Source organism: Lygodium microphyllum, chromosome 7 (assembly GCF_053477565.2).
Source record: "Lygodium microphyllum isolate KBCC chromosome 7, Lygodium_microphyllum_v1.1.10, whole genome shotgun sequence".
NCBI classification, from domain to species: Eukaryota; Viridiplantae; Streptophyta; class Polypodiopsida; order Schizaeales; family Lygodiaceae; genus Lygodium; species Lygodium microphyllum.
In genome coordinates, this window is record NC_141141.1 from 37449881 (window position 1) to 37464455 (window position 14575).

A 14575-nucleotide genomic window follows, 5' to 3' on the forward strand; every position below is an offset into this window, starting at 1 on the left:
ATGAAACCCTCATTACCACCATAGGAACCCCTGATCAACATCTCTGATTGTGTAGATTGTGTACCATCCCTTTCTATACACCTGTCCCCCTTTCCGGTCTATCCTTCCAAGGTTGAGCCTTGCCCCACTCCATGACAACCAGTCCACGCAACTTAGCATGATCCAAGATTTGCTAATGGCTGGAGGCCAAATGAACATCATCATGGGGGCCATCCCTCTACAACAAAAATTGCATGCCTCACCTCTCCTCTTCTCATCATGTGCACTTGATAACCCACTGTATAATCCCTTCCATGCGAATAGTTTTATCTTGCCTCAAGGCCTAATCCTTGGTTCGCATATTGCAGGTCCCCCTATGGTAGCTGACATGGAGCACCCAATGCAGCTAGCTTGCAAGGATACTGATCCGGGTTTTTTACAACCCGGATTACTACCACAAAATTTTGGCCAAAGCCCCTATCAAGAGCTTACCATATCACTTTGGGTTTACTCTTCAAGCACTAGGTATGCTACATTGCTTCTCGATTACGATAACTCTAGCAAATGGGGGGAACAAGTTCTTAGGAGGTATGTCAATGTAAAGGGTAAAAGGGATGGTTATCTTAGTGAAGATGAAAATGGATTACACCTAGGAGTTGAGTGAATGCATGGATTTTTCAAAGGACTAGCCTCCAACTACACATGGGCCCCGTCTGCATCACTAAGATTTGGAATCTATCACCATCATTAGAGGACACCTCACCCTTGCACACAAGTCAATATCCACATCATGGTGTCATTTGGATCTTGCACAAAAGCTTACAAGCATGGACCCCTTTTGTCACATGCTTATATGTATTTATATACATATGGGATACTAAAGTCAAAGCAGCTTTTGGAAGCCTTTTTTATAATCTCAATAACTCCCAAGAAAAAGCTAATTTCAAGAAAATTCCCACGAAGGCCGATCGGTTTTGACCTGGTCTACAAAGTTGCAGAAGAAACTTTTTTCAAATTCCTCACGGATTTGAAGTTACGAAGGCGCAGACTGCTGGCTACATGCAATTTTCTTCTCTCTTTCACCACACCAACTTTCCACTCTATCCTTCTTGTAAATATATTATAATAATGTGCTTTGGGCACCCACCTCTTGTAATCTAGCTCCATTTCTCTATGTTGTCTACCACCACCCTTGGCTTCTTGCATGATGACCAAGGTGGGGACTTGTCCCATTCACTATGCTCCATATTTTCAAAGATGCCATACATCATCTAGGATTATGTTAATCAAGAAGATTAGCTTAATCTAATCCCTCATGGAGGCTATATAAAGAGCCCATAGGGGAAGGGGGAGAGGAGGGCGAATGACAAGTCCATGAGAGCATTCTAGAATACCCTCATCTCTTTGAGGGAAGCTATGAGTGAGTTCTTTTATTATGTAGCATAAGGCAAGCTTCTTCTACCTCTTCTCCTAATATCTCCCTCTCTTCTCATCTTCTCATCTTCTCATCCCATGTAGCATAATGGCAAGCTTCTTCTACCTCTTCTCCTCTTGTCTCCCTCTCCTCTCATCTCTCTCTCTCTTATATTTCAATATGGTGTCTAGTACATATATTCTCTCTTGTAAATTTGTGTCTTGGTTCTCTTGATTCTCTTTGAGAAAAGGAAAGGGAAGGGCGAATGACAAGTCCATGAGAGCATTCTAGAATACCCTCATCTCTTTGAGGGAAGCTATGAGTGAGTTCTTTTATTATGTAGCATAAGGCAAGCTTCCTCTACCTCTTCTCCTCTTGTCTCCCTCTCCTCTCATCTCTCTCTCTTATATTCCAATATGGTGTCTAGTACATGTATTCTCTCTTGTAAATTTGTGTCTTGGTTCTCTTGATTCTCTTTTAGAAAAGAGGGAGGAGGGACAATGACAAGTCCATGAGAGCACTCTAGAATATCCTCATCTCTTTGAGGTAAGCTATGAGTGAGTTCTTTTATTATGTAGCATAATGGCAAGCTTCCTCTACCTCTTCTCCTATTATCTCCCTCTCTTCTCATCTTCTCATTTCATGTAGCATAATGGCAAGCTTCTTCTACCTCTTCTCCTCTTGTCTCCCTCTCCTCTCATCTCTCTCTCTTATATTCCGATATGGTGTCTAGCACATATATTCTCTCTTGTAAATTTGTGTCTTGGCTCTCTTGATTCTCTTTGAGAAAATGGATGTCCTAGCCCATCCTCCCTTTGGCTAGGTGGTGCCCCTCTTTAGTTCTCTTAGTGAGGATTGGAGGTTGGATGGGTAAGAGGCAACCCATTCATCATTTCAGCCCTCAATTTTGGTGCCCCCGCTGAGGAGTTCTCAAGCTATGCTCTACAACTTCCATGAAGAAAGAAACATCTAAGGAGTTGTCCTCTTCTTCAACGAGTGTTTGTCAAGAAATCACTAAGGAGGAATCTTCATCAAACCCTATTCAAGGGATTCGCCGCTCAAGAGTACCGCAATGGTCTCCAAAAGCAGCTCAAGAGAAGAAGGACCTTTATCGACAAACGGCACGTATGCGGGTAAAGCAAGTTAATTACACACATCCTTCTTTGCTTCATGAGAAATCTTGCTCTCATCAAGTCTCTACGTCAAGGCATTGTGTTGAGTGCTTGGTGTCTAGTGTAAAGACACTCCCTACGGAGCTTCGTCTTCAAGTGGTGAAGGCGCTTTCAAATTCGGGGATTAACAAGTTTTTGGAGGGTGAGTTACACATCAATGGTGTGCGGTATTGGCGAGAGGCTACATATGGTGATGCGCTTCAACTACTACTAGCAAGAAGACTCAAAGTAATTGAAAAGATAGCTATCGAAGCCTATGAACTTTACAAGGCTGATGATGGTCACACAAAAGCTACGCTAATCAGCGGTAAGCAAGTCCTTCGCATCTCTCGAATGGTGGGATCTAAGAGGCCATAGCTTCAACGACACGCTTCATGAAAGTTTGTAGTGTACATTTGTAGTTAATGCATAAATGACTACTCCTACTTTCTACAACTTTCAATCGGTTCAAAACATTCGGGTGGATGTGTGCATTAGTAGAAAGATACATTTTCAGCAAAGGTTGGTCTTCTATTTTGGAGCTGAGAGGTTGAGAGAGATCTTATTGTCTCCTGATCCCATAATACTCCCTATTTTGGATTATAACATCTCCTTTAATGTGCACATATTCATTCTACTCTAAGTGTGTCCCATGAACCATAGGGACTTGTACGGACCTATCCGTCCACTTGCTAGACAAACCGTGCATATAATTGTTAGCACAAAGCTCAGGTTTCAAAATATTATAAGGGGCTTATTAGGCCCTCGTCGTCTTGCTGAGATTAATGCATCTATAAATCCATTTATTCTACCCTTAATAAGATATGACTTGGGCCTAGACGTGTTCATCTTTATTTTGTATTGAGCTAGGCCAACATCTTCCTATCATGGCTTTTCCAAGTTTTTTTGGGCACAAAGGGGAGAAATCTCTAGACTTTTTGGATGACTTAGAAATGGCCTTCCTAGTCACAGGCCGGGATGACGAAGCAACCAAAGTACGGGCCTTTCCTTTAGTTCTAAAGGGTGATGCTCGAGTATGGTATCAAGCTCTCTCAGAGGCTACAAAGGGTAATTGGGAGGATCTCAAGACCGCATTCATGCACAAGTACCAAGATACAGAGCCACCTGAAGATATTTGGAGACAACTCTTAGATCTTCGCCAAACCATAGCAGGGGAGTACCAAACCTATGAAGGCATGTTTATAAAATTGTGGGATAAATGGACAGCCTCTTTAGCCGAGGGAGAAAGAGTACCTGATTGCCTTAAGAAAGATTGTTTTCTAGCCGGACTCCATCCTCTACTAAGGGAGAAGGTCAAAGGAAAGTTTCCCACATCATATGAAGAATCAGTCACTTATGCGAGAGAGAAAGATAGAAAATTGAAGTATCAAGCCCAATTGAAGGGGGGAGTTGAGCCCATGCAGGTTTTACCAACCATGCCAAGGCCTAGAGAAATAGCAGAGGCCCCACCTGAACCAGAGATACCACAGCAAGAGCTCCTAGAACGCATTACTAATCAACTCGAAAGCCTTTCATTAAATTTGGTGCAAGGAGTGCGGCCCCCTCCCCTCATAAATGAAGGCAATCGAGGTCCAAGAAGACAAGAAAGAGAGTATGTTTGCTATAATTGTGGGGAGACTGGCCATGGTATGTACTTTTGCCCTCATCCTAGGCGTTTTCCAGGAAATGGGTTCCAACCAAGAAGGAGGGGACAACAAGTGACACCACCTAGGGAAAGGTTTGTTCCACTGAATCCAAGGCCTCCACCACCGGTTCAAGTTCTCCAGCATCCTCGACCACTTGCAGAGGTGCCGCCCTTGCCTGTTCAACCGCCAAAGAATCATGATGTTAGGATAATTAGTTTAGATGAGAGTGATGTCAAAGGAAATGACAAAGTAGTAGAGGTTGAAGCAATGCCGGTGAAGAAAGCCCGGAGAATTGAGAAGATGGAGCCTACACCACCAAAGGAGGTTGAAAATATGGAAGAGGAGGCAGAGTCATCAGTGGCTGCAAAGACACGCAACAGTAAAAAGAGGAGGGCTCGCTCACGCTGACACATTGAGCCAGATGATTTTCCCTTGGGTAAAGGTACTAGAGCTTATGATTTGCTTGCTGATGTGAGGAATCAAGGGCCAAAAATTTCATGGCCACAATTACTACATCTATCTCCAACAGTGCGGCGACAATGGTCAAAGATGGTAAGCATTAGACCCATGAAGAATAGACATGTGAATGCAATCCAGGCTAGAAAGATGAAAGATATTGTACCTCTAGTGGAAGCCGAAATCAATGGGCAGAGAGTGTCAAAAACATATGTGGATGGAGGTGCAGAGATTTGTGTCATGACGGAAAAGTTGATGCATCGTTTGGGATTAGAGGTAAATGAAACTACTAAATTTGGGGCCAAAATGGCTAACAATGTGGTAGTAAATTGTTTGGGAGTTATAAAGAAAGTCAAGGTAAAGGTGTGTGGAGTGCAATTGGAGCTTGACATGTATGTGATGCCAGTGAAGGGGGATGGCTATCCGCTCATTCTTGGGCGACCATGGCTAATGGGAATGAAAGCCAGACAAGATTGGGAGACAGGGGCTCTAGAGCTCAGGCCACAAAAGGGGCTGCATAAAAAATGGAAGAGCACTATCTACAACATGAAGGAGGGCCGACAGGAGGATCTTGTGTTAGAAACCACCGCTGATGAATGGAGTTCCAGCGAGGGTTGGTCATCTATGACAGAGGGAGAGTCTTCTAATGAGGAGGAAGAAAGCTCTCTAGAAGTGATGGGGATTACATTAAAAGGGCCTTCTAGTAGTGAAATTCCGCAGCAGCTTCTAAAGGTCGAGAAGGAGGGGTTAGAAAAAATGTTGGCTAAGGATCTATCAGTTGAGGAGAAGGCAGCCTACATGGAAGTGGTGATAAAACATTCTGCACTTTTTATTTCTGATTATGAACACATCACAGGTGTGACAGCAGTACAACATCACATTAATCTAAAAGAGGGAGCACGGCCAGTGGTGCAGCGACTACGACGATTGGGAGTAGTTCAACAAAACGCTCTACTCACTGAGGTGCAACGACTTTTAAAGGCATGCTTTATCTATCCAATAGGGGATTCAGAGTGGGTTTCACCTGTGGTGGTGATACCCAAGAAGAATGGAAAATGGAGGATTTGTGTGGATTACAAGCCGCTAAATGCCGCAACTAAGAGAGATCACTTTCCTCTTCCCTTTCAGGATGAAATACTCAACGAGGTGGCTGGGCATGAGAGATACACTGTTTGTGATGGGTATTCAGGTTATTTCCAGATCCGAATAGCTGAGGAGGATCAACAGAAGACCACCTTCATTACACCTTGGGGTTGTTTTGCTTACAAAGTAATGCCATTTGGATTAACAAATGCCCCAGCTACCTTCCAACGATTCATGAATTATGTCTTCCAGCCATATTTTGGGAAATCCATCAGGGTCTTTATTGATGATTTTTGTATTTATAGTTCCAAGGCTCTACATCTAGGGAAGGTGGATGAAGCTTTCAACCGACTCGCACAAATGGGGGGGCAATTAAACCATGAGAAGTGTCGAATTGGCGAAAGCAGTGTAACTTTGTTAGGGCATGTCGTAAGTGAGAGGGGCATCGAAGCAGATCCAAACAAAGTTAAGGCTCTATTGGCAGTGCCATCACCATCTTCTGTGAAGCAACTAACCTCTTTCATTCAGAAGGTGCGATATATGGGGCGGTTCATTCATCTCCTCTCCCAATTAATATTTCCACTGCAACAGTTAACCCACTCCGAGGAGCTCTTGTGGAGTGACGAAAGCGAAAGGTGCTTTCACGAGGTGAAGAAGGCTCTTAGCACCCTTCCTATAATTTTACAGCCTTGTTGGGATCAAGAGTTTTTTGTCAACCCGAGTTTTGGGGACAATGCTCTAGGGGCAGCACTAATACAAAAGGATGCTAAAACTGGACTAATGAGACCGGTTTACTTTTCTAGTAGAGTAATGACAGCATCAGAACGAGGGTACAAGATGGTCGAGGTAATGGTTTTGTCTCTAATGTTTGCTATAAGAAAGTTTCGTCCTTATCTTCTCCCTAGGCCATTCACAGTGATCACGACAGAAGAGCATTTTCCCTATGCCTTACAGCACATGGATGTTTCAGCTAGAATCGCTAAGTGGGTGATACAACTCCAAGAGTTTGACTACACCTTCAAAGTGGAGGATTCTACTCGAGCTTGCCTAGCTGATTTGTTGACCCATAGATGCCATCAAAAGAAGGAAAATGAGAAGGGAAAGGTAAAAGAGGAGACACCTCCTCTTGAGGAGCCGCCACGGGTGGAGAATGCCCACGCCCTCTACTTTGATGGAGCCTACAAGCGTATTAAAGACAGAGCGGCAGCAGGAATAGTGGTGTTCAGTCCCGAAGGTGACAAGCTTTATGGAGAAGGTATCAGCTTGGAGGATGTCCATTCTAACAATGAGGCAGAATATCAAGCCTTGCTTTTAGGTTTGAGGTGGTGTCTTTCACATGGTGTCACTCGACTTAATGTTTTTGGGGATTCTATGCTCATTGTGAAGCAAATGAAAGGAATCTGGGCTTGTAAAAATGATAACTTAGCAGTGAAAATGAGGGAAGCTAAAACTCTCATGAGAAAGCTACAGAAAGCCCAAATCTATTTTGTGCCAAGGCGCACAAATGGCGACGCAGATGCTCTAGCAGCTGAAAAATTGAAAGAGGCAATGGTGGGCATCATTGCCGTAAAGCTTCCCTTGTTTCAAGGAAAGTTTCAACTACAAGATGTGCTTTATTTTCTCGAGCAAGGTGAGGCACCTACACATATGAGTAAAAGTGAGAAAAGGTGGCTAGCTACTAAGGCCACTAAATACCGCTTGATAAATGATGTGTTGTATTGCAAAGGAAAGGATGCAGTGCTTAGAAGGGTGCCAACAGCAAAGGAGATTATAGATGTGATTAAGAGCTGCCATGAAGGGGTTTGTGGCGGACATTTTGCTCAAGAAATAACCAGCAGAAAGATTCTCCAAGCCGGTTTTGTGTGGCCTAGTCTACATCGAGATGTGCAACATTGGTGCCGCACTTGTGACGATTGCCAAAAGGCCGGACCAAGGAAGCTAGTGCATGAGGAACAAAATCCCATAACTACATATGGCCCATTTGAGAAATGGGGGATTGATGCAATAGGACCACTCCCACGAACTCAATCTGGGAAGGAATACATCATAATGGGAGTGGACTACATGACGAGGTGGGCAGAGGCTTCAGCAACTAGTAGGATCACAGCCCAAGAAGTGGGAAAATTTGTGTTTGAAAATATTTGTTGCAGGTTTGGCACACCTTTGGAAATTATCTCTGATCGGGGTCCTGGTTTTAGGGCAAACCTAGTAGGGGAGCTAATGGAAAGGCTAAAAATCAAGCACAGGCATTCTACTCCCTACTATCCACAGTGTAATGGTTTGGTCGAAAAAGTGAATGGGCTGATTTGTAAGATAATTACCAAGCAGGTACACATGCACCCCAAGCACTGGGATAAAAAATTGAATGCAGCTCTTTGGGCCTACAGGACTTCATTTAGAACCTCGCTTGGCTATACTCCATTTCATCTCGTCTATGGCCAAGAAGCTTTGCTTCCTATAGAGGTGGAACTGGCCAGTTTGCGTGTTTTAGTAGCCAGTCAAGAGAAGAATCAAGATAAGAAGTTAGAGGAAAGGATATTGGATCTAGAGAGGCTGGAGTTAGATAGAGAAGCAGCAGTCCAACACTATTCCATGCAGGCTGAAGAGAGGAGGAAGACCTTTAATAAGAAGCTGGCTAGCAAACACATAAGGGAAGGATCACTTGTGCTACGCTATGATAACCGCTTCGATAACAGAAAGGATGCTAAACTTGTGTTCAAGTGGGAAGGGCCATTCATGGTCATAAGGAGATATCCAAATGGCAGCTATAAGCTAGGTGACATAGATGGGAAGGTTCACAAGACAAGGGTAAATGGATGGCGACTGAAGCCTTATTTTCAAAGAAATATGAACACTTTGGAGCAGTCATTCAATGAAGAGCCACCAATGAGTGGGTGCAGTCCTCCTTGCTCTATTGGACCATCATTATCAAGCTAGAGGCATGAATACCTCTAGCCTAAGGGGAGGGCTAATGATCCGGGTTTTTTACAACCCGGATTACTACCACAAAATTTTGGCCAAAGCCCCTATCAAGAGCTTACCATATCACTTTGGGTTTACTCTTCAAGCACTAGGTATGCTACATTGCTTCTCGATTACGATAACTCTAGCAAATGGGGGGAACAAGTTCTTAGGAGGTATGTCAATGTAAAGGGTAAAAGGGATGGTTATCTTAGTGAAGATGAAAATGGATTACACCTAGGAGTTGAGTGAATGCATGGATTTTTCAAAGGACTAGCCTCCAACTACACATGGGCCCCGTCTGCATCACTAAGATTTGGAATCTATCACCATCATTAGAGGACACCTCACCCTTGCACACAAGTCAATATCCACATCATGGTGTCATTTGGATCTTGCACAAAAGCTTACAAGCATGGACCCCTTTTGTCACATGCTTATATGTATTTATATACATATGGGATACTAAAGTCAAAGCAGCTTTTGGAAGCCTTTTTTATAATCTCAATAACTCCCAAGAAAAAGCTAATTTCAAGAAAATTCCCACGAAGGCCGATCGGTTTCGACCTGGTCTACAAAGTTGCAGAAGAAACTTTTTTCAAATTCCTCACGGATTTGAAGTTACGAAGGCGCAGACTGCTGGCTACATGCAATTTTCTTCTCTCTTTCACCACACCAACTTTCCACTCTATCCTTCTTGTAAATATATTATAATAATGTGCTTTGGGCACCCACCTCTTGTAATCTAGCTCCATTTCTCTATGTTGTCTACCACCACCCTTGGCTTCTTGCATGATGACCAAGGTGGGGACTTGTCCCATTCACTATGCTCCATATTTTCAAAGATGCCATACATCATCTAGGATTATGTTAATCAAGAAGATTAGCTTAATCTAATCCCTCATGGAGGCTATATAAAGAGCCCATAGGGGAAGGGGGAGAGGAGGGCGAATGACAAGTCCATGAGAGCATTCTAGAATACCCTCATCTCTTTGAGGGAAGCTATGAGTGAGTTCTTTTATTATGTAGCATAAGGCAAGCTTCTTCTACCTCTTCTCCTAATATCTCCCTCTCTTCTCATCTTCTCATCCCATGTAGCATAATGGCAAGCTTCTTCTACCTCTTCTCCTCTTGTCTCCCTCTCCTCTCATCTCTCTCTCTCTTATATTTCAATATGGTGTCTAGTACATATATTCTCTCTTGTAAATTTGTGTCTTGGTTCTCTTGATTCTCTTTGAGAAAAGGAAAGGGAAGGGCGAATGACAAGTCCATGAGAGCATTCTAGAATACCCTCATCTCTTTGAGGGAAGCTATGAGTGAGTTCTTTTATTATGTAGCATAAGGCAAGCTTCTTCTACCTCTTCTCCTAATATCTCCCTCTCTTCTCATCTTCTCATCCCATGTAGCATAATGGCAAGCTTCTTCTACCTCTTCTCCTCTTGTCTCCCTCTCCTCTCATCTCTCTCTCTCTTATATTCCAATATGGTGTCTAGTACATGTATTCTCTCTTGTAAATTTGTGTCTTGGTTCTCTTGATTCTCTTTTAGAAAAGAGGGAGGAGGGACAATGACAAGTCCATGAGAGCATTCTAGAATACCCTCATCTCTTTGAGGGAAGCTATGAGTGAGTTCTTTTATTATGTAGCATAAGGCAAGCTTCCTCTACCTCTTCTCCTCTTGTCTCCCTCTCCTCTCATCTCTCTCTCTTATATTCCAATATGGTGTCTAGTACATGTATTCTCTCTTGTAAATTTGTGTCTTGGTTCTCTTGATTCTCTTTTAGAAAAGAGGGAGGAGGGACAATGACAAGTCCATGAGAGCACTCTAGAATATCCTCATCTCTTTGAGGTAAGCTATGAGTGAGTTCTTTTATTATGTAGCATAATGGCAAGCTTCCTCTACCTCTTCTCCTATTATCTCCCTCTCTTCTCATCTTCTCATTTCATGTAGCATAATGGCAAGCTTCTTCTACCTCTTCTCCTCTTGTCTCCCTCTCCTCTCATCTCTCTCTCTTATATTCCAATATGGTGTCTAGCACATATATTCTCTCTTGTAAATTTGTGTCTTGGCTCTCTTGATTCTCTTTGAGAAAATGGATGTCCTAGCCCATCCTCCCTTTGGCTAGGTGGTGCCCCTCTTTAGTTCTCTTAGTGAGGATTGGAGGTTGGATGGGTAAGAGGCAACCCATTCATCATTTCAGCCCTCAGATACTATTCGCCGTCGAAGGGAGCATGTAGCACAAGCTCCTGCACCGGAACGCTACGTACCTACCCTTAAAAGGTACGCAAAGAAACGAGGTCCCAAGCAACACCGCCGCGGACGTAGCCCAAAAATCCCCAAGCCACGGGAATAGAAGCTCAAGGGAGCACACAGGGCATGGCGACACCGGTCGTGCAGGCCCCCAACAGACGCTCGGGCACCAGGTGGTCGAAAGAGGAGAGGGCAGCTCGAGACAAGCAAGAATTTGATGCATTGTTCAAAAGTATTTTGGAAATAGTTGCGGCCAGGGACTACACCATTCAAGTCCCGCGTGACATCTTCATTGCCCAACCTCACAGGAGCCCCTCACTAGCAAAGCCTCAGTCGCCCGACCACCCGGACTCACCTCGCCTCGTACAAATAGAGTAGCTCCATATTATGTAAAAGGATTATCAAATGCTACATGGCCATGAATTTTTGTCTCTAAAGGGTTACGTATTGACATGTTCCCCAATTGTACAAACTTTTCATATCTACGTTTACTATGTTTCATGTCTTTAGCAAAAAAAAAGATAATCAAGTGCATGTGATAAGTATCTAAGTCAACACCATGGAATTCAGATAAGTGATGTCTCCTTGTGTTGCACTGGTTTATTATAGTTGTGGCATGAGCCGTGCATGTACTCTCATGAAGTGACAAGTGGATGCAGGATGACACAGGACTTCGTGCGAAAGTGTTCAATACCCAAGACACCACAAGACCACTAACCCAACGAAGAGCCGTGACAAAGCCACACTGTCAAAAGCGAAAATCACCCTTGCGAGTGCCCACGTCGCATGGCCCAAAGCATGAGCTTAACCACTTCCTCTTTTTGGGGTACACTCTACGCTGGGCACTCATGGCAGTTGTTACCCCAATTGTACCAACATCGCATGTTCCAAAGAGGGTTGCAATATCTCAAGTGTATCTCCCCTCTCAACAACTGCTTCTCTAACAATGAGGCTAGGGCACAATCATCACTGTAATATCCGTTTCCTGAGCCTTCGAAGCTTGACATTTCCCAACCCATTAAAAGGCTGATAGCCTCAACATATTACAATGGTTGTACTCAGGCAAGTCCAAAAAAAAAAAGAAGAAGAAGAAAAAAAAAAGAGAAAAAAGAAAGAAAGAAAGAAAAAAAGGCAAAAGCAAAAGCACAAGAAAAAGAAAACGGAAAAGGAAAAAAAGAAAAGAAAAGAAGAAAAAGATACGAAACACCCACAATCACAGCACATCACCTAGGGGTCCTCAAATTAGGTATGTCTAGTGATCTTGGTCAGCTGGCTCCGTCCCTAGTCCCCTAGCCCTTTAGCATTACCCACAATTGTTCACGTCACATTAAGGACAAGACATACCTAGGGAGCTTGTCTCGCCTATGGTTAGACCTGTCACCCTGACCCATTCGCACGATTCTCTCTTGCACTCTGCCTTAATACCATTGCAACCAATTGTGATAAGCACCACACGAATGGCCATGAAAAGTACACCGTCCTTATCAAGCAAGTCGAATAGCTCCCAACTACCGAAAGTGCGGTGTCCTTGTGTTCAATTAGGCTACGTTGTGCAGTCACAACACAAAGGATGTCTCATACACCTTCATGTGTAGTTCTTCTGAACATGGACAACTTTGCTTCATCCACACATTGTTACAAGAAACCAGCCCACGGTCTTCTAACTACGTAATATCTAAGTATGCATGAGCACTCATGTAATATCTGCACTAAAGTATATACACAGTTTGGGTCCTCAAGTGCAGGACAATACTCTCAGCTTGGTTAGAGTTCAACCTGTCTCCCAAACTAATTGAACTATGTCTTGTGCACGATAGAGAAGACTAGCACTACCCCTAGGGGGAGACCACCTATAACCTTTTCAATTGTAGGTATTGAAGACTCCAACGAAAGTGTCATTTGCTCTTCATCGACACTCAACTCTGAACTCTTATTCTTTATCATCCTACAAGCTCGCCAAGAATCGTCATGTGCAGAATCCCCAACAAACCAACACTTGTATCCATTAGTGCAATCCCCAACGAAGAACAACCCTACCAACAACTCCAACAACCCTACCACCAGCCACCTAGGCCACCTACGTGCCCCCAATGACCTTCCTCCACACCACCACCAACACTCCTCCATGGCAACCATTGATGTCCCTTTCACCCATGTCTCAGTGCATGCCAAAGCCTGCTACCTACGCCGGTGAGTGCCATGGGACTGGCACTCGTCTAGGAGGGGGGTGATGTTAACCCTCAAACGAACAAAGGTGGAAAATCCGAAAAAGCTAAAGCAAAAGAAAAAGGCCAAGGAAAAGTGAAACGAAAGACAAAGGCGTACAAGGAAAAGAGAAAGTCAATACTTTTGTAAAAGAGCTCAAGCACATCATGATTTAATTTAAGGAGCACTGGGCTCTCACCCGTGTAATTTGTAAATGTAGACGGGGGCGGTGGAAAGGAAGCTAGGAAGATAGAAGGACAATGGGGAAAAGGGCCTACGACCGGCCATGTAAAAAAGGGGATAAGGGGATGACCGCCCAAAAGGGATTTAGGGTTATGTATATAAGGTTCAAAAGTGAATGAGAAGCTCATTCTTGTGTGTGGCCAAAAGTGGCTCTTCTCTTCTTATTCTTCTTCTTCTTGTTCTTGCTTGCTTGAGCTTGTGCTTGAGAGAGGGAGTGTAAGAGTGTGAGGGAGTGAGTGTGTGAGGGTGAGGGACCGGGGAGGAGAAGCTCTCCATATTCTCCTCTCTTCTTCTCTTCTCTTCTCTTTCCTTGTCTTGCTCGCGGCGATGGAGCTTGGAGCGTGGAGCTTGAGGATGGAGCTTGCTTGAAGCTTACACTTGGATCATGGAGCTACCGGAGTGCGTGGGAGAGGAGGTAACTTGATCGGTATGGAGGTAAGGTCACTACACCCGTAGATGTGGATGGCGCGTCAGCTATGTGAGAGGTAGCCATTAGTGCTCGGCTTGGAACGCTTGAAACAATAAGCGGTCCATGGGTCTTGGCGGTTGAGCGAAGGCTCCCACAGTTACCTAATCAAAGTACTTAAAATTTTAATTATCAATTAGAATACCTTGACATTAAGACCAAACTAGGGATAAAGGTCAATCCTAGAAATTATGCATTTTGACCCCTTACAACAAATATGATCTTAGTCAAGGTAGTTAAAAATTGCTTATAGGAACCATCGATTCCACATCTATTGCAATTATACTTAAGGAGAATGCTTGGAAAGAACCAATGTTGTCCTTAGCTTAGCTAATATTTAAACTTGCATCAATAAGGATTATGAGTAGCTTCTATCCATGCACTCAAGTTACTTGATTATTATCAAGTTATTGTGTCTCTAGAAGGGGATTATAAAACTAATGGCCTCTTTTAGGAATTTGGAAGGAATTGTTCCTTGTGATACGTTTGGGAAGTGGTTGGTTATCTCCCAAATATTGCATCAATCAAAGGAAAGTTTGTGATGTTATAAAGAGGCTTGAGATGTGACTATGAAAATTAGTAGCACAAATTTCTTGAATAATATAGTTTGATTGATTAGAAAATTTAGGTGATTGTATCCTCTTTCCGAAGTATCCAAAGGACAATGAATTGGTTTTATGATAAGGCTTATTGTTTTGAAAAATAGAAAAGATGGATTTTCC